The following is a 27,322-nucleotide window of genomic DNA, read 5'->3' on the forward strand; positions in this document are numbered from 1 at the left end:
TAATGGGTCACCATATAAATGTGCTTCACACTGTGGGCAAGCTTTTGTCTTATTCAACAGCATGTATTTATAGAGTATCTCTTATGTGTTGGCCACTAGGTGAAGTCCTGAGTATAAAGTGATGAAAAAACCTGACATAGTCTTTACCTTCATGGAAAATGTGTCACTACAGTGGTTTTCAGACACTAGGGGCATCAAAAACACCTACAAGGCTTAACAAAACACAGATTGCTTCAGACCTTCATTCAGAGATCTTCTCAGTGGGTGTGGGGTATGACCTGGGAACTTGCTTCACTAGCAAGTTCTCAATGGATGCTTAAGATGTTGGCAGGGTACCACATTAGACACTAAAATAAACACAAATGAATACATGAGGCGAGTTGTGATAAGTGAAAGGAAGGAGAAGAGTGGAGAACTTCGAGAGAGAACACCCTGGAAACCTATTTTCCGTTGGATGGTCAGAGAAGGTGTCTCTGAGAAAGTGATGTTTAAGCAGCAGGACCTGCACACTCAAGGACCCAGAGGAACTGAAAGCATGGAGGAAAGAAGGGTTTGAAAGGAGATTGGCAAGCAGGTAGGGGCTGGGTCATGCAGGGTCTTTAGCCTAGTGACGTTCATACTGGGATATGCATATTCCCGGGTGCATGAAGAAATCCTAAGGCTATGCAGGCACATATAGTTCTCAGAGAATCATCTTCTTTTTGTGATTTCCTAAAATGGATCTGCCCAAAGGGCTCACTTACCTTTCCTACATCCTTATGAATAAAGTCGTACTTATTTCCTAGTGAGTCTTGCTAGGGTGCTTTGTCCTAGGGTATAAAATCACCTGTGGGGCAAAATAAGGAATAACTCAAAACCTTGACATAAGCGTTGAAAAAATGAATAACTCTTATCATGGAGTAAATCCAAAATCTATTCTCAAGGGAATTGGTCTCTAGTTCTTGGTTTTTAACAAAATTGAAGGCCCTACGAACACATGAAAAAATGCTAAACATCACTTGGCATCGAGGAAATACAAATCAAAAACCATAATGAGATACCACCTCACATCAGTCAGAATGGCTAAAATTAACAAGTTAGGAAACAACAGATGTTGGTGAGGATGTGGAGAAAGGGGAACCCTCTTACGCTGTTGGTGGGAACGCAAGCTGGTACAGCCACTCGAAAACAGTATGGAGCTTCCTGAAAAGGTTGAAAATAGAGCTACCCTATGACCCAGCAATTGCACTACTAGGTATTTATCCAAAGGATACAAACATAGTGATCCAAAGGGGGCACCTGCACCCCAATGTTTATAGCAGCAATATCCACAATAGCCAAACTACGGAAAGAGCCCAGATGTCCTTTGACAGAGGAGTAGATAAAGAAGTCGTATATATATATGCAATGGAATATTACTCATCAAAAAAAGAGAAATCTTACCATTTGCAAAAACACGGATGGAACTAGAGGGTGTTATGCTAAGCGAAATAAGTCAATCAGAGAAAGACAGTTATCATATGATTTTGCTCATATGCAGAATTTAAGAAACAAAACAGGATCATAGGGGAAGGGAGGGAAAAATAAAATAAGGTGAAATCAGAGAGGAAGACAAACCATAAGAGACTCTTAACTATAGGAAACAAACAGAGTTATTGGAGAGGAAGTGGGTGGTGGGGAATGGGGTAACTGGGTGATGGGCATTAAGGAGGGCACGTGATGGAATGAGCACGGGGTGTGATATACAACTGATGAATCACTAAACTCTACCTCTGAAACTAATAATACACTATATGTTAATTCATTGAATTTAAATTTAAAAAACTGAAGAAGGCCCTAATTATGCAGTCAGCAGGTAAGTCTTTAAAAATAATTTTTGATGATGGACCACTTTATCATTTTGGTTTGTAACTAGGAAGAAGACCCTAGAATTTAGGATCATTCCTCTAACAAAACTTCTGTTTTCTCTGCATATTTAGGTGGATGCCACAGCATTTTCTCAGTGCTTACCTCTATGAAAATGAAAAATTGGGAAAAGATGTGATTCTGAAAATTGCCACAGTGTAGCATTAATAATAAGTCATAGAAACTGAATTAATTGGGATTAAAAAACTATGTCATTGAATTCATTAAGAGACTAATTTCCAAAAGAATATATTTATTTAATAATTACCCGTAAGATTTATAATATACTTATGTCAGGTTGACCAGCTTATACTGGTAATGTAGTACTAATACCAACCAGAATAATTTTTTTGAAACGTATCAGTTATTTGATTCTTTGTAAGAAATTTAGAACACCAGTTTATGAGGATGAACTACATTGGTGAGAGAACACACAGAATGGAGCTAGCCCTGGAGTTGAGGACCAGGTTTGATTTGGGGCAGAATTTGGGTGTCCACAGCTGATCAACCTCGCGCCGCTCTATAAGCTTATATTTCTCAGATCTCACCTTCCTGGCGTCTGGGCTTTACACAGCCGCTTCTGCCTGAAGTCAGCATCCGTGAGATGTTTTGGGATTTCTCACAACTACCAGATATAAATTCTGGTAGAGGGGGTGATGACAAATGTCTCTTATGTTCTGTGTAGGGAATTCGGTGGTGATCAGAGGTCCCGTCACAAGTGGCCAGCCCCTGCTCAGACACTTCGAGAAGACCACTCTTTCACCTCGGTGATGCGGAGGGGGGATGATCAGAATGGTCCCGGGGGGGTTGGTAGCTCAGTTTTTTCACCTGCTGCCTGAGGAGTTTTTGCCATGGGTCCACAACTTTTGAGGAAACCTCTTCAGTAGGATGGCGTCTAGGCATTTGGTGAAGTGAAGCCAGTGGAATGCCACCATTCTTGCTACCACCAACTGGTGTCGTGACAGTAGCAAGAACTTTCTCCTTTTTCTTTTCAATCCTGAATTTAGCTGCCAAATACTTCCTCTTGTACAGAGCAGATCAGGAATATTTGCCAATTCCTCTGACCAGGATGGGACTTTGGCTGCAGCAAGGCTTTCCTTGCTGAGTATTTTTGGCCTTGAGGTTATGCTTTTTAACTTTGCCATGGCATCAGCCTTCCTGACTTAGGATTTCTTCTCCTTCCTCTCTGGTTTCTCAGCCTTTTCACCTGCCATCTTGCAAGATGGGAAAGAGCCAGAATAATTTTTTTTTTTTTTGACAGTTGGAACATGATGGCCACAGGAAAATTTTAAACATCTCTATCTTTATCACTTATGCATCTCTCTGTGTAAATGGAGCTGGGACATATAATCTGTGTCAATATATATAGCAGAAGCATATTATATGTAGATGGTATAGAGGAACATAATGAAATGATCAACAAAAAAGACTTTGAAGCAGAAATGAGGAAAACTTTCTATTGTAAGTATAATAGAAATAGGAGTTTAAGAAGAAAGTGAATTGACGTTCTAGCATGCCCGCAGGTACAGAAAGAGACTTCAACTGTCCGAAGGACTGAGCTAGAGGTGTGAGGTTGTGAGGAGGTTTCTGGAGATGAGGTGATTAGCCTCAGGAAGAGTGGAGAAAGGAAGAGCCAGGGCTGTGAGCATGAGGCCTGGAGGGGGAGGGCACCCATGCTCGTCCCAGCTCTCATTCTAACTTCCTGAATTTTGAGTGGGTATAACTGCTTCCTTCCATCGATTCCCCGCCCCCATCTCTCTCATTTCTTTTCCCTTCCCTTCCTATCTTCGCCCACAAAATTGGTCAAATGAGGTTAGGATGGGGATGAACCTGAGCGAAGTTGAGGTGGAGATAAAACAAAATATGGTGAGATTTTCGGACAGTCTTTTCCTGTGTGTGTGCATGGGGTAGTGAGAAAAACAATTGCAAAAGAGAAGCCATATCATGTCTGTTTTTCTTTCTACTTTAAGTGCTAAGATAGGATTCTAGCTAGAGAATCTTGGGAGGACTGCAGTTTTATCCCCTTGGATAGCGCAAGTCCTGGCCTCAGCCTGGCCTCTGGCTCCTTCTAGAGATGGGAAGATTTTCTCTTTAGAGAAGGGAGCTGGGGCAGCACAAGTCCATAGGGACTGAGAATCAAGAGAGTTGGATTCAGTCCATGCTCTGCCAATTTTTCTGTGACGTTGAGAAAAGGATCTATGCTCTGGATGCCTAGTTTGTAAAGAAAAAAATTGAATAAAGTGATCTATATGTTTTCTCCTTATTCTAAAACTAATGTTTATAAGCTACGAGAATTGGAAAGAGCTTATAAAAGTCTGATAACTTTTATTTTTCTTCATTAACTTTAAGGAGCAAAATTACAGTGAAACTTTCTAGTTCATTGTTAAAAAAAAAGAGAGAGAGAGAGAGAAGAGAAAAGAAAAGAAAAGGCATTTTTCCCCCTTCTCTTTGAGAAACATCAAGATCTACTTTGCCCTCTAATAGTTGCCTGGGTAGAATTTTCCATCTTAGCACAAAGCGGCTCGACCTGGTTTCAACTAATCCCTTCTCTGTATACCCCTAATTTAACAAGAGGAACTGGAAGAGTCAGACAGTGTGTGGGAAGACCGAAGAAAATAAGGAAGGTATAGAAACCACCAGAGATGGAGATAAGTTAAACATTCTGGCAAATTGTCACGGTGTATTGCTCATGCTGAATGGTTAGGCAGTTGGGAAGGTAGTTAAGAGAATGGCTCTAAATGCTTCATCTAATTGCAAGCAGCTGTCGATTAGTGGAGCTTGACCAACTGTTTTTAATTCCACTCGGTGGTGATGAAGAGAACGAGACTTTTAAGGGAAACTGGCAGGGGCTGTGTGTGTATGAAGTTGCTTACGCTGTTTTCAGAGGGCAGAGTGCAGTGACTACTAAGAGACACTCTTTGAAACTATTGCAGTCTTTCGTGATCGTGATTTCCCCAATTTTTACCAGCATTTGTTGAGCTTTTGGCGGGAGGCGAACTTCTCTGTTATCCAAATTCTGGAATGATTTTTCATGGGGAGTGATTCATCTCCCGATGGTGAGTGGCTGAATGGCTCGTGCCAATACAGAAGCGATTGTTGTTCAACGTGGGCAGTAAATCTAGAATGAGAGGTAATACTGCCATTTAAAAGTCTTCTCTTTTGGAATGTTTCATTTCACTTTTTGAATTAGAAAACAGGAAAAATAAGAAAGTGGAAAATTTTAGCTAGTTTTCTATGGTTGTAAAGCCTGCTACAAATTATCTATAAATTGAGAGTTTTCTGGAAGATAAGGTTTTGAGTGGTCCACTGTAATCAGTCTGATACCTTTTTTGGTATAGTTCTTTATTCACTTTTTCCTACCAGGATTAGGGATCTTCCCTAATATTTATTTATTTTATTTGCTTTTATTTCTTGCCATGCATTTTAAAAACAGTTATTTCAGTGTTTCTGCATTGCAAACTGAAGAGACTATGAACTTAACCGAAAGCAAAGTGCCTGTGAAACCAGGAAGGCCTTGAAGTTCTAACAGTGGCTGTCCAACTGGTCTGAAAATATGCAAAAGGAGACAATTGGCAGAAAGTCTCGGGGAGAAAGGGTCTATACTCCTTCCATGCTAATTACCATCCATGTTATTTCCTGAATTTTAGCGTCCTAAAAGAGAAAGTAAATTTCCTATGTACCTGTGCAAAGATTATCAAAAGGATATTCTTCACAGCAGTATTTACCATAACACAGAATTAGACCTAAGTGTTTACAATCGGCATTAGCTAAATAACTGATGGTGTTCATTTGCAGACATAAATATGTTGTGGAAGAATAGATCAACGACCAGGGGAGATGCTCATATTATACTAGATGAAAAAAATCAATTAAAGTGAGTTCTTTTAATAAAGACATAAATATTTAAAATTATGTGGTATGGGTGTAAGTCAGAAGAACAAAATGGAAACAGCATTGGGATTTTTATTTAGTTTTTTTTTCCCCGAATTTACTCTAAATAGCAATAAGTACTTTTACAATTAGGACAAACACCTTATTTTAAAATGAATTTCCCAAAATGTCAATTCTTATGTCATGAAGGATATTACTCCTTGTCAGGATGAAGCTAAGGAGATTCATGTCTGGCAAGGGAGAAAAAAAACCAAGAGGGACAGCACTCAATAAACACCTAATTCTGTTTCTGATCTTGTGCCTGTTTGAAGCGCTCACACTTGTTTTGACTCAGCTAGATAAGTCAGCTCCTCTAAAACAGTCACAATTTCCACCAGCTGTTTTGGATGTTTGAGTTATGTTTTTGTTTTAGTGAACTTCACTGCCTATCCCTTGAGCTAGCTGATGAACAATTGTGAAGGAAGTCTTTGAGGCCGACACAGAGGAAAGCTGCTAATCTCAGGACATCCCTCAGGATTTGAAAAGCAGCGCCATCTGTGCCGTTTCTGTTTTTCTTCCATGGCGGGTCTCTTGATGTCAGAAAGATGGGCCACTTCTTGGGCCCAGTTTTCGAAGAGTCTGTGACCACCGCGGTGCTCAGTGGTTCTGATAGACTGCTCAGGAGGCAACAGGCACGTTTCACTACGAAGATGTGAGTGACAAACCCTGTGCCAGGTATACTTACAAACCTTTCCTGGCTTCTCTTTTCCAGGTAGTAATTCTTTTCCATGAGTTCAGGGTTTGTGAGGGCAGGAAGCTATTTATCATTGAAAGCCACCGAAGGAGGGCTGCCATCGTCTTTGTCCATGACTCTGAGACTTTCCTTTGAGCTAGAAGCCGCTGGGGGTTGGGGGGGGTGCTCATTTCATTGCATGATGTGGCAGAGTTTCTGGAAACTGATTTGGGAAGAGGAAGCTGACTTATGTGGGAGTCACCATCTTAGCTGTCCTTCTCTGGCACCCCCTCCTCCACAATGGCTTTTTCAAAGAAAAGAAAAATGGTGAAGCTTCTAGTGGGAGTTGGGATTGAGTTAGAAATATTCTAGAGTGGAGTGAAGACTTACCTGACTTTGGAAGTTCAACTTTGCAAGTTACTACCTGTTTTAGTTTAGTATTACTTATACTGTGCTTTGTTCCCCTTGACCCCCTCTCCTTTTTTTCTTTCATTCCCTTTGGACACACACTAATAAGACCCAAACTTGTTATTTTTCTTTTGAAGGCTGTTTGCAAACAGTCTTTCACATAATTGTCATTAAATAATTGAGCACCTGTGAGCCAGCTACCTTGCATGGCAACCAAAAAAAAAAAAATCTGTTATAGAGTGCATACTTCTCATATTCAGGGAGCTCAGAGAGGAGAGAAAGAAGGCAAGTAAGCACTGTTGAGGCTAAGTGCCTTGCTAAAGAATTGGTTTGTTGGGAAAAAATTTATTCCATAGAATCCCATAGGGCCTGTAAATCTATAGGCCTGGCAGGTCTGTCTTTCTTGAGAGAAACCACTAAAGCAGTTGGTTACTTAAACATCCTAGGCCAGAGCAATGCAAGGGTTTACTAGTCGAATTTCATCAGTCAAGACTCTTCTGCACTGGGTGTTCTATGTAAGTGATGAATCACTAAATTCTACTCCTGAAACCAATATTGCACTGTGTGTTGACCAACTAACTAGAATTAAAAAAATTTTTTTTGAAGAAAAACCCCAAAGATTCTTTCAGTTGCAAGCAGCAGAAATTCAGCTCAAGTCCAAGAATGTTTTAACTTCAGGCCCTGCTAGAGCCAGATGATGTTGTCAGGAGTATGTCTCTATCATCTCTTGGCTGAATTTTCTTCAGTGTCACACTCTTCCCTCTGTTACACTCTCTGTCACACTCTTCCCTCTGGTAGCAGTGGCTACCAGAAGCCCCAGACTTACTTCCTATCAGTTTGGCACCTCCAGGGGGAAAAAAAGGGTCCCTTTCCCAACAGTTTCACTGGTTGTCCAGGGTTGACTCTCATGGGACCACCCTATATCCTGCCAATTCTGAACCAATCACTGTGGGCTGGGTGTGGCACACGCTTATTGGACAGACCTATGTTTGAGGCTCTTCCCTGTGCTGGGGTGAGGGAGTGGGGTGGGGGATGTCTTTCTTAACTGAATCATAAGGGCTGAGAACTAGGGAATGATAGTTCCCAGAGGAAAATGATCTGTTTTCAGTAGAATTCATGAATGAATGTTGGGTAGGCATACTACCACGAAGGTTCTAATGTCTTTTTCTTGAAGAGTTATAATAATTTGAATGGTCCTAAGTTATCAGAATGGTTCTAAAAGCCTTCAACCTCAATACAGAGGGACTGGAGTTTTGATTTTCTGAGTTCTTGTTTCCCAGAGGTTCTTTAATCCCTGTGCAAGTTTCCCCACTTCCTGCCCAGCAATGAGATCTTCCTCTCCAGGGGTTTAGGATAGGTGCCCCCATTCCCCCAGGACAGTAGAGGCCTACTTCTCTTATGTCTGTATGACTAAGAGGGGTGACTCAAATGTTTAGTGCAGTGGTTCTCAGGGTTGTGGTCCCCAGCATCAGTATCACCTGGAAACTTGTTAGAAATGCAAATTTTCTGGCTCCATCCCAGACCTACTGAATCAGAAACTCTGGGGGTCGGGCCCAGACATCTGTGCTGTTACAAGTCCTCCAGGTGATTCTGATATAAACTCAAGTTTTGAAACCACTGATTTAAGGAACAGTATAATAGAGTCTTCTCTAGGAAGACTCTTAGTCCTTTTAGATCTTTCTGCTTCATATTTTGCCTCTCTAGGCTCCTGACACCAAAGGAAAGGTTCTTCATTTATTGACTTCCCTTGCTGGAAGTGAAGAGATTATTTTGTGCTTGGCATAGAGCTTTGCAATGAGTTGCAGCTGAGAATCTCTCAGTAGACTCGTTTGGCCACATGTCAGGGGGTGGATGTTCCTGGAGATACTGATTGTAGCTGCCAGGCTCATCTTAGACAAAGGAACTTTGGAAATCTTTCTAATTCTCTGAGGAGACATTGACATAGACCTGGCAGAGTTGTGCTGCTGATCAGAGAGTTTACCAATCACCTATTCATGTAATAATCATTCAACATCTGATACTGGGATAAGTGCTGGACATATGATTGCCCATAAAACAGACATGCTTCCTGCCCTCATGGACCTCAAAGTCTACTGGAAAATAAAGCTATGTAAATAGGCATTAACAATAGAATGTGATTTGATGGGGAAAAATACAGGGTGTTGGGGAGTTCACTTCAGGCCCCCTAACCCAGACTGGGCTGTTCAGAGAAGGTTTGTCAGGGGAAGCTTGTCTCAACTGGGACCTAAAGGATGAATAGCCATTGTTTGGCAAGGAAAAGAAGAGAATGCCAGGTAACCTATAGCCCGTAGTCAAGGGACGATTTGGTGAGCTCAAGGATCCTAGAAAAAACTGAGCACGGCTGGAGAGTAGAGTTTAAAGGGAGGCAAAGGAGAGGTGTAAGAATGTGAGGTGGGCCAATAATGCAAATCCTATGAATGAATTTGGACCTTATCGTCAGAGCAATAGTAACCCATGAAAGAGTTTTTGGCTGAAGAAGTGAGATGATGGGATTTATTCCAGAATGAGTGCCTGAGAATGGATTGGGGATGAAGTAGAGCAGAATCAAGATCATAGACAGGAAGACAAGTCAGAAGGCTGTTGTGATAATGAAATGAAAGTTGGTGGTTCCTTGGCCTAGGATAATGGACATGGGGCTGGGGATTGGTGGATTATTTTGGGACACTGGCGTATGGTTGAAGTTTGTACCAAAGGAAAGAGCATTCAAATGAGGACTCCTAGTAATGAGTCAATGGAGGTGGCATTTACTGACAGGAAACAGTAGAGGAGGCATAAATCTCTAGGAGAAAGTTATGAGTTCAGTCTTATAGAAGTTTATAAAATGCCCAGGAGGAGATACCCAGTGTGCAGTTGCTGTCCAGGTCTGAGCTCAGACAAGGGGTCTGGGTGAGAGTAAATATTTTATAGTCATCAACACAAGAATGACACTAAAGTCAAGGGACCAGAGATCTTCTGAGGAGAGTGGATGGGAAGAGAGGAGAGTTTAGAGCCCAGAGGAGCTTCAGTATTAAGAAGAAGCAAAAGAAGAGAAACCTGTGAAAGTGACTGAAGGATGGCTGAGAGAGGTCAGAGGACAGTCAGCTCGTGAAATATGCTAGATACTATGGAGGCCAAGGAAAGCAGGCTTCAATGCTTTCTACAAGTTCATGGTTACGATGCTTCAGTTCTGTACCTGACTGAGATCAGGCCACGTCCTCTCCGGGGAAGTCCTGCAGGGCTACCCTTCATCTGCCAGAAACCTCTGTCACTATTCCAAATGGGCTCATTCACAGAGACTCTTTTCAGGAAACATTGCTTTCCTGTAATTATTTTCTTAGATAGATAAAATGGCACTTGCTGAGTCATAATTTATTTAAGGAGACCCCATCCCACACTTTCTTTCAACTTGCTGTCTCTTTCTAAGTGAAATCAGTTAGATTCCTTACATATTTTCCTCTCCTTATCTTATCTCATTCCACTTTTGGGTCATTGTATTTCAGCATGTCTCTGCCCCCCAGCATGCGTTCACACAGATGGTCACAGACAGATGTGCACTTTGCAATTGTAAGTTACCCAAATGTGGTGGTGGCAGCAGCACCTCTTCTGGTCCCCAAGCGTCATAGTGTTCTGTGGCCAACTCGAATCTTTAGCCACTGTTGGCTTCCCTGACTAAATTATTTTCTTTCTTCTCTTTTTCTTTCTCTCTCTACAGCTGGACGCTCTGGGGAGTTACTTTGGCCAGAATTAGATATGCACAGCTGATACCTCCAGCTGCACATTCTTTGGTTCTTTCTGGCTCTACAAAAGCTCTTGGTGTTCTTACAGTTTATTCAAGTGGAGAGCAATAGGGACAGCGGCCCACCCAGATATTCTTTAAAAGCATTAAAAATGGACCTTAATTTCTGTAGCCAATCCTGGCAGTTGAAGGGAGTAGGAGGAATAGCTCAAAATATATCAAGAGCCAACACAAATATAGGTACTCTTGGCAATTCATATTTTGTTTCTTAATTGTTATCAACAAAATGGTTGTGGTATGGTAGACCTACTTATGCAGCCCATTACTTGAAAAAGATGCAGTGTATTTTCACAGTATTTCATCTTGAGTTTATAATATGCCATGAAGGCCAAAAAGTTAACATAGTTTAACATGGAAAAAACATGGGAATTCATTCATGGCTTTAGGTATCACCTCCAGGCTGATGGTTCCCAAATCCATTTCTCTAGGCCTGTCTTCTCCCCTAAACCTTAATACAAAGTCTCCAATTATCCATTGGTTCTTGTGACCAAATTGTCTCACTAGCAGTGTTTCAAAGTCCAAGATTCCTACTGAACTCTTTTTCCTCTTCTCCAGGCATAATTCCTTTTACATTTTATTTCTGTTGCCATCAGCTCTGCTGACCTCTCACTCAAGGCCTCTAAGTCTTCTCTGACTTTTTCCTTCACCTGTACTCCTGATGTCCAGTTGGCTGCCTAGGTCTTCCTGGTCAGGCCACCAAATCGCCTCTTGGCCTCTTTTCCACTCACTATGGCCAGACCAGTCCAGATCCATAGATTTTTATTGTTGTGGGACTGTGAACATCTCCTAAGTGTTAAGTGGCCTTTCTTCTGTTTGTTCTCTCTTGAATCCATCACATATAGAGATATCAAATTAATCTTCTAAAATGTGATATTTAATCACAGTGCCTCCATATTCTTTTTTTTTTTTTTTTGAAGATTTTATGTATTTATTTGACAGAGAGAGGCAGCAAGAGAGGGAACACAAGCAGGGGGGTTGGGAGAGGGGGAAGCAGGCTTCCCACTGAGCGGGGAGCCCAATGTGGGCTCGGTCCCAGAATGCTGGGATCATGACCTGAGCTGAAGGCAGACACTTAACGACTGAGCCACCCAGGTGCCCCACAATGCCTCCATATTCTAAAGAATTCTGTAGTTTCCTATTATCTCCAGGTTGAATCCAACAGCTCTCCTGAAAGAATTTGTGGTCTTTACCCAATCTTCAGCTCCCCTCTGGAATAAGCTTACTTCAGCCACTCATTTTTTATCTTGTTTCATTATTTTAGCTTGTCAAAATAATTTTGAATCTTTCTGCCACAAATGGGTTTGTTACCCAGCTCAGTTTTGTATCTGTATATGTGACATATACAAGTATATATCCTTTGCATGTGATTGGTTCTTGATGAGTAGCATTAAACATGATGGAATGAGAACACAAGGATGAGCCCTAGAGATTTCTATTGGATTGAATTTTTTGAACTGGGGGCTAAGGTTGCCATTGATCCTGGAAAGCAATCCTGTGCCTTCTGCTGTATCCTCACCTAAACATGTCTTGGCTCTTTGGGCCATTCCTTTATTCATTCATTGAACGCTGACTGAACAGTCCCTTTCTCAAATATAATGCTTTTCTGAGTAGGTAAAGCTGTTTGGAATCCACTCTTATTTGTTTGTTTACATTTGAAGGATTTGTCAGAGGTAAAAGCCATTGATGGATGTTGACTTCTGTGGAGAAAAGTTGCACACTTGTTTTGACATCTAAGAAATAACTCCCATTTTTCTATATTGTTCTGGTTCCTTTTGCTGCATAGCCAATACCACTCCAAACACAGTGGCACAAAGCCATAACTATTTCAGTATGCTTTTGAGGTAGAAATTTGGAAAGGGCACAGTGGGGATGACTTGTTTGAGCTTCCCTTTCCCCATATCTGAGCTAAGAAAACTCAAAGTCTGGGTTTGACTTAACAGCTGGGGACTAGAATCATCTGACAACTTGCTCATTTACATATTTGGCACCTGGGTGAGGAGGACTCGAAGACCAGGACTGCCAACTGGAGTGTCTTCACATGGCCTCCCTGTGTGGCTAGGCTTCATCATAGCATGGCAGTCGCAGGAGTGTCAGACTTCTTACCTGTTGGCTCAGGGCTCCAATGACGACTGTCCCTGTGAACCAGATGGAATGTCTGCTTTATGGTCATCTGTGACCAAGCCCCAGAAGTCATACAGCAGCACTTCCAACACATTTTATTGGGTACAAGTGAGTCACAAACTGCTCAGATTCAAGAGCAGGGCATATAGACCCCACCTGTCAATAGGAAGCATATCAATGAATTTGAAGATAGACTTCAAAGTTGTCATATATATGAATTGAAGAATCAGCTATAACTACTACCTTTGGAAATGTGGCCCAGGGGCCTGGTGTTGTGAGAACTTTCCCAGTTTATCCAGTGCAGTAACGCAGGGTAGAAATAACTTAAAGAAATGTAATAATCACTTGCTTCTATTAACCAAAATTCAGCAAGGGCTCAATGTTTTTTAGGTTTGAGCCTTTTTTTTAATAAAGAGAAATCTGGTCATGTAAATATCTTTTTCCTTTTTTCTTCTTAGTAGGCTAGAGTTGATATTTCTTTTAAGACTTAAAGGTACTTCTGAGAGTTTCAACATTTGGCAGCTGGTAATAAGTGGGAAATGTCATTACATAAACTCTGGTTTGGGTTAAGAGGTAGGTGGTATTTTTAGGGAAGTCGGTATCACCATGAGGCTGCAGCCACACTGACCACCTCCAGCCCATCTGCAGAGACATTTCGGTCTCCCGCAAGTAAAGCCCCCTCCTTCTGCCTGCTTTGACTGCCTCCCTGAGTTCCCCTTTTTTTTTTTTTTTTTTGGTCTTGAGTTTCAGTTTTATGAGTTGTCAAGAGGGCTGGGCCTCTGGATTCTACCTGTAAGAGCTTCAGAGGCTATGTCCATGAAGAGGGGCAGTTTTCTGTGCTTATATCATCTGTGTTGACATTCATTCACCAAACTCACACTCAGAGCCTTTTCTGTCCCAAGCACTGTGCTAGGCAATATAATTATGTACAATGAACACAACCAGTCATATTTCATGCCTTTTGGAGTTTCCATGTAAGGAAGACTGAAGTTGCAACTTATCCAATGGGTTTGACATTGTGGGGCCAGGGAAGGTTCCCTGAGGAAGCAATGGTTCAGCTAAGAGTTGAGGCATGAATAGGTGTTAATCAGGAAAAGAAGGGAAAGGGATCCAAGCAGAGAGAACAGACTGTGGAGGGAGCGGACAGGATGAGTTGAGAGGACTCAGGATGAGAAAAGGATGTGAGAAGGCCAGTGTGAGGGGAAGAGACAGAAGGAGTCGGGTGGAAGGTGAACCTGGTGAGGAGGGTAGGAGCCAGATTGTATGAAGCCTGGACACCATGACCATGGTGTATCAATCAGGATTCTCCAGAGAAATGGAGCCAATAAGAGATACATATATCATTTATGTATATAAACAGAACCAAATCATGTATCTATCCTATTAAATATGATATATATTTATATATATGATATAGATCCTATAGATAATATCTATAATATAACCATATATATAAGATAATCTCTATATGTAAATTAAGAAAGCTGACAAGTCTGAAATCTGTAGGGCAGGCTGGCAGGGAGGTAGACTGGAAACTGATGCTGGAGTTGATGCTGTAATATGGAGGCAGAATTTCTTCTTTTTTGATAAGGAATTTCTTCTTTTCTAGGAACTTTGGTTTTTGCTCTTGAGGACTTCACCTGATTGAATGAGACCTACTACATCATTGAGGTAATCTTCTTTACTCAAAGTTGACTCAAAGATATAAAAACATATCTAAAAATGTCTCCATAGTAGTACCTGGCTTGGGGGTAATTACTGGGTGCTATAGCCTAACCAGCTTGACACCTGAAACTAGTCATAACACATAGGGAGCTTTGTCTTGATTCTAAGAGTAATGGAAAAACCCTTGAAGGAAGGAAGAAGGTGGCATGGTTAAACTTGTGTTTCCCAAATGTGCTCTATGCTGTTGGAAGAACATTGATGTATGTGACCATCACCAGGGTTCTTGCAGTGGTCATAAGGCACATTAGATCATTCGTGCACTTCTTATCCATGGACATGGTGCCCCGGGATCAAATTGGTCAGATGCTCCTCCTGGGTGTGCCCTTACCATCTTGAGATTACCTCTGAGGCAGGACTTTTGTGTTTTATTTTGTTTTGGCTTTTCTCTTTTTCTCCAATGAGACTGGAAGGCAGGAGGAATGTCTTGTTCACCAGAACATCCTTAGTGCCTAGGAAAGTGCCTGGCACATGGTATGTACCCAGCAAGCATTCGTGGATGAGTTTGGCTGGGTTTCGTGTTTTCCCCAAAGTGCCTTATGAAGAACAAAGGAATAACATTCCTATCAGTAGTTCTGGGTAGCAGAAAACCAATATCAACATGAAAAATTTTATGTTCTTATTTCTAGCTTCCTTTCCTTGGTGTGATCTATAGTTGCATTTTTACTTCATTTGTATAGATTGCCTATTTTAGGATATAATAATTGCTTGTAAACTTTTTATTTTGGAATTATTTTAGAATTACAAAAAAGTTGCAAAGATGGCATGGGGAGTTCCCATATGTCACCCAGTTCTCCTAATGTTACATCCTACATCACCACGGTACATTTGTCAAAAGGAAGAAATGAAATTGGTTTTACATTACTACTAACTGAACTCCAACTTTGCCTTTCACCAGTTTTATCTACTAATGTCCTCTTTCTGTTCCAGGATCCAACTCATGGTACTACATTACATTTAGTCAGCATGTCTTCCCAGTCCTCTGGTCTGTGACAGTTTCTCAATTTTTCCTTGTTTTTCATGACTTTGATGGTCTTGAGGAGTACTGGCAGAGGAGTACTGAGGATCCTGGAGTACCCTGAGAATGTCCCCCAGTCTGAGTTTGATGTTTTCTTGTGGATAGATTGGGGTTGTAGGATTTTGGAAAGAATACCACAGAGGTGGAATGTCCTTTTTGTCCTCTCATATGACAGGGTACTCAATAGTCACATGATATCACTGAGGATATTAATCGTTATCACTTGGTTAGGGTAGCATTTGCCAGGCAGGTTTCTCTGCTGTGAAGTTACTATTTTTCTACTTCCCTACTGTGTTCTTTGGAAGTGAATCACTAAGTTTAGCCCATCCCCAAGCAGGTTAGAGAGAGGGAATAAGCTCTATCTCCTGGGATGGAGAGTATAGGCATATATTATTTAGATTTCTTCTGTAAGGAATATTTGTCTCTTTCCATGCATTTACTAATTTATGTAATAATTTACTTACATCAGTATGGGTGTATATATATATATACACACATACATATATACATATACATACACATACATATATACACATATATACATACAGGTATATATGTGTATATATATGTATATATATAATATATATATTTGTACCGTGGGTTATAATCCTATAGGATGTTATTTATTTTGTTACTTAAATTATTCCAGCTTTGACCATTGGGGGCTCATTCAGGCTGATTGTAGTGTTCCTTTGACATGCTCTATCCTTTTATCTTTTTGATTTCTTCTCTCTTTTCTGATACTACAAGGTACTCTAGGTACATCTTGCATATTCCTTGCCCCAGTCCTAGAAACAACCCTTTGTCCAATGAGCCCTGGTTACTTTTATTGGAAAGTGGGATTGGTTCTGTGTGTGCTCATTGCCCTTGGGGTTTCATTGCTTCTAAGCTCTGTCAGCAGAAAGAGCTGAGAACATGTGTGTATATTAGCTGTATAAACATATACCTATAATTATTTCTGTGTCTATCTGTATATATATTAAGCTAAACATGAATTTATACTGGTGTCTCTGACTATGATCCAGCTCTACAGGGGTCCTTCCGGTCTTCCTTTCTTGCTTGTCTGTAACTCCCTCTCCTGGAGGAAAGTTAGGGGACCTGGCTCCCACTGTCCATTTAATTATTTGTTCAACCATGATATAAATGTAAAGCTGATTTAGAATTGTTTACCTGTGGGAAACACATTTAGCAACTAGATTACAGTGTTTATTTATAGTTTTTTTGCTTTTAATATAACCATTTTTGTAAGGAAGTGGTATAACATAGAAGTTGAGAACAGTCTATAAAGCCAGATTGCTTGGGTTCAAATCATGCCTCCATCACTTATTAACTGAATGAGCTTGGATGAGTTACGATCTTCTCAGTTTCATCATCTGTAGAGTGGGGATAATAATGGTATTTACTTCCCGGTGTTGTGCGAGGATTAAATGAATTAATACATGTAAAGTGCTTAAATATTGTGTGGCATATAGTAAACACATTTAAGTATTAACTATTTTTGTTAGGACAGAAATTAAGTCTATTTTAATTGCCACCAGTAGAATACCATGTATACTGGGGCTCCATATACTTTTGAATGGTAGCATCCTCTCTATTCATTCAACTGTCTTCTTATGGCACTCAGCAAAGGGGTTTATATCTAACTTCCTTTTTATACCTTCTTCTATGCATTCATGGTATTTTTCTGTGTGGAGTTAATTTGTCATTCATTTCTCTACCAGCTTTTTGTGAATTCAGAAAACGTAAGATTTAAGTCCAAGATTTTTAATGCAGATTTTAAGTCTAGGAGGTATCCTGGACTTTGGCCTTCTTCAGATCATGGATCATTGCCTTATTAGAAGTTTGTGTCCCTGGCTTCTAGGACATTGTTGGAACAATGAATGATGGATTTCATCATAGCGATTGAGAAGTCCAGTAGTATAAGCTATGTGTTAATTGCTGGCTGCTTGTTCTGTAATTAAACATGGTTACTCTGTGGTTATCACTGCTTGGAAAATCATTGATTTTTTGTAAACCTTGAAATAGAGGTTGGGGGCTTCACTCAAAACACTTATGATAATGTTCTGACTATTGCCGCTATTAATATTGCACAACAAACAGCCTTGGGGTCTGCCCAGTGGTAGTCAGCACTTCTGGGCAGGGTCATGTGTTACTGGCATTTTAATTAGGCTTCAATGAACCCAGCTGCAACTGTGTTAGCAGTCTCTTAAACTATTTTTCACATTTGGGGTTTGATAAAATACAACATGTATTTCCCCTCACTATTTTCCCTTTATGCTAAAAAAGAAAAAAAAAAAAACCAAAAAACAAAAACAGAAAACCCACATAAACCAAAACCACATACACACAAAGGTACATTAACTTGATATGGGGCTACTCATTTTTTTTTCACAGCAATTTTTGAATCATTAGAATATAAAATTGAACCAAAAGCCGATGCCTGATCCTTTAAGTCATCTTTCTGTTTTACAATATATACTGGCCCTTAAAAATAGAGCAAGCAACACTTTATTTGGCAAAAGTATCTGAAAGCAGGAATTCTCTGCCAATTCCTAAGGTTCAAATGCATTCCTTTTCCTTATTTTAATTATCATAAGGCATTGTAGACTTCAGGATTAGTGTTTGGAATTGCAGCCAAATACAAGGGGAGCTGGTCAAATCCACGTAGTCCAAAGTGAGTGGAAGTCGTTCAGCTACCTGAGGAACCTGTAAAAGGCAGGTTGTCCCTATGGCTAACTGAAGTCAGTAGCCAGACAACTAAGGTCAAAACTACTGACCGTTATCACTTAGCAATGACCGATCAGTTACTTTAATTTTTTGCCGAGGTTTCACTCTTTCGCTGCCATCAGAGACTCAGGCCCCGATTTCTTCAGCAATAACTGGTTTTGGGAATTAACCTCTATCCCGCTCAGCCCTGATAGACTCTTTTTACAAAGGTGGACCACTTCTTTCTATGGGATATACCACCTGTTAGATCTCCATTTCTTTTCATGAAGAAAGTGGTCCCAAATACTTTCCTTGGCTCTTTTCTCTTAAGTTTGATACCTCCCTATCCTTGTTATGGCTGAGGGTGCCATGAAGGGTAGAAGTACTTTTGGTGTTTGTAATTTTGAGTAGAACGCAGAAGAGACCAAGAATAGGCAGCATTTGACACCCCAGTCACTGACTGCCTGGAAAACAGATGGAGCCGAGCACCCTGCTGGGGGATGTTCAAGTGTGAGAGGCCGCACGATCTGTGCACAGCTGGGCCGCCACAGTGGTTAACCTCCCACGGGGGAATTGGTGTGTGGTGGGCAGCATTAGTTACCAGGGGAAATGATTTGGCCATTTCTGGGGATTTGTTGTAAAACAGAGTTATGTATATAATACCTTTTATTGAGTTGCTCAACACACTTCATAGAACAAGAAACCCTCCTGCCAAGGAGCAGGTGTCTCTACGTTTCACCAACAGGAAAATAGGTTAGGTTTGCTTTGGTCTCAGAGGCACTCAGAGAGTGGGAGGATCTAGAAGAAAATGTGGCCCTTGTGACGACTTGGAGCCTGTAAACTTCCAGACCTGGCTTGCTACTTTCTCTTTGGGCAGGTTATGAACTGGTCAAACTGCCCTCTTACATCAAGAGGCCACCAGCACCAGAAGCCCATCTACTTAGCTGTTTGGAGCCTCTTCTTATCTGTCCCAGATTCCCAACTTTCCTCTGGCTTCAGTGTCTGCTTCTAGCCTCCTTGGAGATGCCTTCTCCCCTTCTGTACTTTATCATGGTTACCAGGTAGTGGCTTCTACTGCCGGAGGGAGGGAGGAGTGACCTTGGCCCATTTGCCCCTTAATGAAATAGTGTTTTGTGGAAAGAGTTCTCCCTTCCAAAGCCCATAACCAAACCATAGGCAAATTGTTGTAGGTATTATTTTGAGAGAGTTGTCCTATTACAGGGTATCTCAGAAGTGATCAATTATAGAGCAGGGTTCTGGGATCACAGTTTGTCAGCCCAGGGGAAGGAAGAAGAGGCCATTCTGTCTCCTTGGCCGGATAGTGATGAATCAGCCCTGACCTGGCCAGACCCAGACTGCTATGCAATATGGGTCATGACAAAGTAGGGGAAACCCAAGCCACAGTTGGAGATCTAAACCTCTGGTCCTAGATTTCCAGGGAACTGCTTCTTGTGCCTTCTCTACCGGAGAATGTAGGAGCTGGAGAGGCAGGTGGTAAAGTGTGAGGGAGTAAGACAGGCTTCAGAGGCAGCAGATCTGAGTTCAAGATCAGTGTAAAATGGCAATGAAAAACATCTAACTTGCAGGATTGTTGTAAAGATTAGAAATAACCTGTGCATTGCCTGGCACAAGATAGCTGTTTGGTTAATGGGAGATGTGTAATGATTGAAAAACCACCGCTATACCAACTACGACAGAGTACCACAGACCAAAGAGTTTAACTGATCTACTTCTGTGTCCCTAGAGTCCATTAAAAAAAACCAAAAAACTTTCTTTAAAATATTTTTCTTTTCCTAAAACTAATACATGTTCAATGTCAAGTTGGTAAAATTCAGAAAATTAATTCCACGGTTTTTGTTATAGTGCATTTCCTTCTTCTATTTATGTTTTTAAATAAAATTCACTTTATGATCCAAATGTGGTTTTATATCCTGTTTTTTTCATTTAATATTATAATGAGAAAAGACTTAAGTCTCTAATTTTTATGTAACAAGAAATTACTGAAAATGTTCTCTTTGATGGAATCATGCTTAATGTGTATGCTTACCCAACCCAGAAGCAAATTCCTAGAAAAGTGTGAGAAGTCTTTGCTAAATGGAATGTTCAGTTTTATAACCAAAAGGAAGCACAAAACCAAAAAGCATGTGTTTAGTGACTGGTAAGGCCAGGGGAAATGGCACGTTAGCTTGCCTGTTCATATGGCACACCTAAAAGAGTTTGTTCTGTCTTATGGAAAATTTCAAGCGTACACACAAATAGAGGGGATAATACCCTGAGCCTACAGCTCTCCTCTAGCCCCAACTGTTATTAACCCAACCTTGTTTCACTTCTCTTCCCACTTACTATACCACCCACACCCCCCTACATGATTTTGATAGATCTCAGGTACCGTTTGTTTTCCCCTGTGACTCACTTTGGAGCCTGATTCCGTGTTCTCTGTGTTGTCTGGTTCATGCTCATTGGTAGTGTGTGAACAAGCCCAGACTTTAGAATTAGACCTGCTGTGTTCAAATCCAAGCCATGAATTAGCTGCAACATAGAAGAAGCTGGGGCTCGGGTGCCTCAGCTGCAAAGTGGAGCTAATGCTTCCTAGAGTTATTGAAAGAATGGAAGGAGACATGTAAAAAGCCTCTACCAGTCCCCCACAATTGGTAGGTGCTCTGCAAATATCACCTCCCTCCCCTCATGTCCAGCATCCTCCCCCACTCCTGAGAGCTCCTACCTGGGACTGACCTCCTTGACCTCTGCCCATTAGACTCCCTGGTGCTTGGACTTCGCCATCTTTGTCTGACACAGAAGATTCCTGGTCTTCGAACTCCTCTACTGAGAATACAAGCTGCTATGTTTGTGAGCCAAGCTTGACAGAACTGGAAAATAACAGGGCCTCTGCCACTCAGTAGCACACTGGCATGCTCAGTCCAGTTGAGAACCCTGGTGTAGCCTGTATCTTCTCTTCTCCTTCACCAGACGGAACTAGTCTGGTTTCTGGAATTATCTCTGTCTTTGGTAAGGGCTTACCTCCATGTTCCCAGTGGGTCTGGAATTGGGTCATTGTTGGAAGGCCTGGATCTTTCTTCTGTGCTGAGGTAGAATCACCTTATAGGGGCATGAGCTATCAGAGGGGGCATCTCCTGACGTCTCTATGGGTTGCAGGAATGAGGGTGTGATTAAAATGGCAAGTCAAGGCCAGGCTGAAAGTTGCTGGTGGGATGACGTGGATGAGGGCTGGGGCGGGCTCAGGTTGAGGAGCAGCAGCACTGGGACTTCCCTTACAGAAGGTTAATACTTTGGGGAGGGACTGGCACTCAGAAGGCCCCCATTTAGTATGGGAGAGGGGCACTGGCTTGTGCAAGGGGACTGGGTATGACTGGCTCTTTGGGGAGAGCTGACGTTGAGGGGGTTGGGCCTTGACGGGGGTGTGTAGCTCTTTTTCTCTACCAATTTGGCTCTCCCTCTCTAGATGTGATAATGGGGGAGGTATTGCAGGGCTATGCTATTTGTCTATCTGTGCACTTCCTCCTAATTTCAACTGTTAGACAGCTGGGACCCATGTGGTCTGGACTCAAAGTGCTGCATTATATAAGAAGCATCGTCCAGACAGCAGTTCTAATGCTTTAAGACCCTTGCTAACATTTGAGAGTTTTCCAGTACACAGTTCACAGCAATTCTCTTTTTACATTCTCTGCCCTCTTCGCTAGTCCTTCCACATTTTCGGGAGCTTTCCCCTACACCCCCACTTCCCAATTCTCTAGCACATTCACTTAGTGCCTGATGTCTTGTTCCGCGATCCCCCCTCCTGTCTGCCCCATTCCCTCCAGCACACGCCTCCTGATGTGTCACACTGCCCACCAGTTTAGTTTAGTTTAGTTCTTCTCCGTTTTTCCCTAGTGAACATACTGGTGTGGCTTTTGTCTTTCCTCAGATGATGGGGAAGGAGGAAGAAGCTAAATGAGAAATACTTTCAGGCTCTGTTAGCAAGGGAAGAAAAGACCTTTATTTTCTTCTGTCACACAACTTTCACCTATGGTCTGGTGTCCTACTGACCCCCACCCCCTCCTCACTAAACATGTCTGAATGAGATGCTTCCCTCTGCCAGTTGCCTGTTTAGGGTAATGACTCCAGGGACTTTCTACCTGGGTCCACCCAGCCCCACTGTGGTCCCAGTGTGGCTTTTGGCTGAGTCAAAGCAATTTATGACAGAGTTCTGCTGCAGCGCTCCGAAAGAATCTGAGGAGTTCTAGGTCCTGCACCCTGCAGGTCACTTTTTTTGAGTTTTGATATCTGCGCTTCTGTCCTAATCTTTGTACCTAAATCCCTATCTTTGGAAAGAGCCCACACCATAGTCTCTTGTTCTTCCTGTGGAATCCCAACAGTGTAACCAAAACTTGGTGCCTTGCTTCTTTTTTTGGTCTTGTTTTGATTTGTGTTAATCTTTAACAAATAACAATTGGATATATTTAAGGTATACAGTGTGAGGTTTTGATATGTGTAAACATTGTAAAATGATTACCTAGTCAAACTAATTAACATATCCATCACCTCCCCGTGTGTGTGTGTGTGTGTGTGTGTGTGTGTGTGTGTGTGTGTGTGGTAAGAACACTTGAGATCTACTCTCTTTTAGCAAATTTCAAGTATATGCTACATTACTATTGACTACAGTCACCATGCTCCACCAGATTCCCAGAACTTATTTACTTAAGGTCCTAGGCTGAGCTTTAAGCACTTTGTAAGACATGGGCACAGTAAATTTTCTATCAAAATTCCAGATAGCCATGTTGGGTTTATTCCTTTACCTCATGTACTCCCAGTAACTGTGGTGGTGTTTAGAGGTGAAATAGGTAAGAACGAACCCCTCTGGGGAAAAAAATTCTAAACAATTTGTAACTAAAAACAAACTACAGTGTTGAATATGGGTATCAGCTTTATTCTACACTTTGATTCTTAATATCGATCAGTCAACTCTCATCTAATTGGAAGTTTGTACCCTTTGATTAATATTGATCAACATCTCACCTTTTCTCCTTACTCTCCTAGCCTCTGTGCTATCATTTCACTCTCTGTTACTATGAGTTCTTTTTTTTTTTTTTTTTTTAGATTCCCCCGTATAGGTGAGATCATGTGACGTTTGTCTTTCTGTGCCTGGTTTATTTCACTTAGCATCACGTCCTCTAGGTTCATCTACCTTGTCACAAATGGCCAGATCTTTTTTTATGGCTGAATATGTATGTATTAAATGCACATAAATGTGTATATATATATGAGTATGTATGTATATCTATGCACACATATGTAGATACGATATAATTGCCTATTCTTATCCGTCATCTTATAGACACTTAAGCCGTCTCGTATCATTATCTGTAAATAATGCTGCAATGCACATGGGAGTGCAGATACCCTTTTGAGGTAGTGACTCGCTTTTGGATGAGTACCTACAGCTGGGATAGCTAGATAGCTGGATTGCTGGATCGCCTGGCTGCCTGCTTCTCCGAGGCTGCTCTGGGCCTGCATTTCTGAGGCTGCTGGGCTCCTCCCTCTCTTTGGGCCATCCCTGCTCTTTCCTGTTGTCCTTCTCCTGCCCACAGCTGGGCCTGCAGTTGGGTGTGTGTCTGGGTGTTGGGAGTGAGTAGCATCCGAGCACCTTAGGCTGCATCTGCCCTCGGTGCTTTACTCACTGTTGTGCTCTGTCCCTCTTGGTTTCCTTCCTGCTCCAGACACAAGGCCATTTTCTTTGCACTGCTCTTTTGTTGTTGTTGATGGCTACCATTTCTCAAGTGCCTATTTTGTGCCAGGTGGTTCCCTCACATTATCTTGTTTACTCTTCACAAAAACCCTCATGGGTGGGCATTATAAACATTTTATTGATAAGAAAGCTAAGGCTCAGAGAGGCTTAACTATTTCCTCAGTGTTTGTCCCTAAGGAATGGCAGACCTGGGCTCTAGCTTTAAAAAAGAGGATTCTTGGATCTTACCAAAAGAGATCCTAATTTATAGGTTTGGTGTAGGGACCAGGGAATATATGTATTTTTAACAATTGCATAGATTTAAAATCCACTGGTCCCTGAACTGTCCTTTGTATACCATTGTTTACTGAAATAAAGCTAATTATAGCCTTTGTGGCTCTTGCTTCTCTTACTACATGGTGGGGCTCCTTTAAGCATGCCTCGTTGCATGTAACACATGTTAGACGTGTTTTGATTCTGTCCTCAGAGACATCCATGGGGTATGTCTGCACAGCCAACCCCTGTGAAAGCAGTAGGCTCAGAAAGCATACTTTCAAAATTTGGGGACCGGGTGAGACAACCTGTCCTGTGAAGCAGAAGCTCAAAAGGAAATGAAAGAGATTGCTTACGTTTGCTACAATGCTGCCGATGGCCCTAGGATGTTGTGAGAAAAGCCTGGATGTAGCACGTTAAGAAATCCATGAACTACTCAGCTGCATTTCAATTTGAGTAATTGCTGAGCTGCAAGAATAGAAGAGAGTGTGATGTACGGGGCTCAGGAAAAGGAAAGCCGAGGAATAAGAAGTGTACCCAGCTGTATTTAGACAAGAATGTGTTCTATTTCAGGGCAGCCAGCCTCAGTTCTTGGTATAGAAACCTCCCTTGGGGGGAGCGCCTGGGTGGCTCAGTCAGTTAAGCATTTGCCTTCAGCTCAGGTCATGATCCCAGGGTCCTGGGATGGAGCCCCGCATCGGGCTCCCTGCTCAGTGAGGACCCTGTGGCTTCCCCCCACCCTCGCTCACACATGTGTACACTCTCTCTCCCTCTCAAATAAATAATAAAAGAAACCTCCCTCGGAGGAGAGGTGCACTAAGACTATTAGACTATTTCTGGCAGACACTATCCCTTAACAATGAGCAGCTTCTTGTGATCTGAAGTGGAGCTCTTGAGGCAGCGGATCCATAGTGGATCCGCCATGGCTAACCCAACCAGGAAGGGAAACCACTACGGATAGGCAGACTGAGTTCTCAAACCAGGCCAGCTCATTAGTTCTTTTGTGTTCTGCTCGATCAGTTGTTCTTGCCTGGGTTTGGATAGCATGAGCCCATTGCCTAGAGCATGACCTCCATTGGCTGAACCAACTGAAGCAGAATGTCTGAAGACCGAACTCTGAGCCCACCATGGTTCCGTCAAGTACTGATGCCTGTGAGATTCAATCTGGAACTACTTGCCAGATTTTCTTAACTGAAAAAAATCTTTGTCCAGGCTAAGGGGCTTCAGGGCTGGGCACAGGGCTCTGGCACCTCTATTGCCAGGTGACCCTAGTCCCTAAACACTAGCATTGGAGGCTTAATTTTTCTCTTAAGGAGCATATATTTGAAAAATGCTGCATTTCATCCTAAACAAATGTAAAACTTGGTACCAATATATATATGAATTAAAAAATGATTAATTTTGTGTATCTTACATGGGTGGGTAGGTAATTTGAATTACACGTTGGGGAGATTGGGGTAAAGGGGAAGTGATCGACTACCCCATGACTCAGTGGCAAAAAATGGGATTAGAATGCCCATGTTTCTGACTTCTCATCCTGTGCTCAGTTCAATTAAATCTCAATTATTCCAGTGCCTTGCTCTGTCTATATTTTCCTTCCAATTTGTTCCTCAAGATTCTATCCTTTTACTGCCTTGGATTTGGTTGTCTCATGAATTCCTTCATGTCAGAAATCTTGGAATTTTATTTTGCATATGGCAAAGAAGAGCTTATATGACATCCTTGTTATGATAAGAGAAAGACGAGAAAGAGCTAAGTGATCTCACATAGGGCAGCTCGAAGTAATGGACAGAGCAAACAATCCCTCCCCAGAACCTCACCAAAAAAGATGTTCATGGGCTTTGCTGAGGTTGATTCTCTACAGAATGGAAGGTAATCTGTGTCAGCAAAAACCCCCAGAATCATTCCACTTAGCTTTTGGTGAAACTTTATGAGGACAGAGTGTGGTGAGTGAAAGATGGTGAAATTAGACCCCAGGCTGGATACAGGAAGGACATCTTATGAATGAGGGTTGAGGACACAAATTAAACCAAACACACACACACACACACACACACACACACACCCAAAATAGTTTATGGTTCCTTAATATAAATTATTTAATAAATACATATAAATTACTCATCATTAATGTAAAAATTAGTTTATAGTATTATGTCCTTTTTAAAAAAAAAAAGATTCTATTTTTGAGAGAGAGAGAGAGAGCAGGGGGTAGAGAGGCAGAGGCAAAGAGGGAGAAGCAGACTCCCCACTGAGCAGGGAGCCCAACTCAGGACTTGATCCCAGGACCTTGGGATCGTGACCTGAGCTGAAGGCAGACGCTTAACCGACTGAGCCACCCAGGCACCCACTGATTCTGAAAAGCTATGTATCAAATCCTTCAATCTTCCTTTTTCTCTGGTGTTGCCTGCCTGCCCTGTCGATTTGCAATGAACACCCCTTGTGACTTCCTGCCCACCTCTGCCACTTGTGTCCAATGCCACAGCACCTGCCCCTGGGGGCCTGCCCACATGCTTGCTGATGGCTCTTCATGAAAAGGGTCAGTAACACTAAAATGAACTTTTGCTCCACTCTGAGTGCCCAGCTTGAGATGTTATACACGCCTGACTGGTGACATTTTCCAGCTTAGAATACACATAGAAGTGCCATATCACACATGAGGTCTTCCATCTTTGAACTTACCCAAGACTCTAGAATTTTCTGGCCCAAACAGATAATATTTACTGGAAAAGCAGGGGATTCTGGCATGTCAGGGATTGCTTTGAAGTTTCCCCTTCTCAGAGAAGGACATCCTTTTATATATCACCATGGCTTCTACCGGGTACTTGCAGTTTTTTAAAACAAGCCTACAAAAGGCTTTTGCTATTAAGAAGTTACATGTGCCATGAGGTTGAAAAGTTGCATGTCAGCTTGAAAACATTTTGTCTGTGCAAACGACTAGGGGAGGCAGAAGGAGAGGTGGTCAGGGAGGAATAAACACAGCTGGTTTCAATATTAAAAGCAAAGATAAGCATTTTGCTCTTTATTGTGGTACCTGCTTTGGGAATCAGATGGAACACATCCACAGTG

General features: G+C 41.8%; 1 long non-coding RNA gene and 1 pseudogene across 1 annotated transcript in view; one reads left to right on the forward strand and one right to left on the reverse strand.

The window, feature by feature from the left end:
• The window catches only part of LOC130543554 (uncharacterized), an 85,535-nt gene extending 71,050 nt beyond the window's left edge, over window positions 1–14,485 (forward strand). Inside the window, exon 3 of the long non-coding RNA XR_008958993.1 lies at window positions 14,422–14,485. This is a non-coding gene — a long non-coding RNA (uncharacterized LOC130543554). The remainder of the gene's footprint in view (window positions 1–14,421) is intronic.
• Window positions 2,272–3,098, reverse strand: LOC113264653 (60S ribosomal protein L6-like; annotated as a pseudogene).
• Window positions 14,486–27,322: the final 12,837 nt, after the last annotated feature.

Source organism: Ursus arctos, unplaced genomic scaffold (genome assembly GCF_023065955.2).
Source record: "Ursus arctos isolate Adak ecotype North America unplaced genomic scaffold, UrsArc2.0 scaffold_13, whole genome shotgun sequence".
Lineage (NCBI taxonomy): Eukaryota > Metazoa > Chordata > Mammalia > Carnivora > Ursidae > Ursus > Ursus arctos.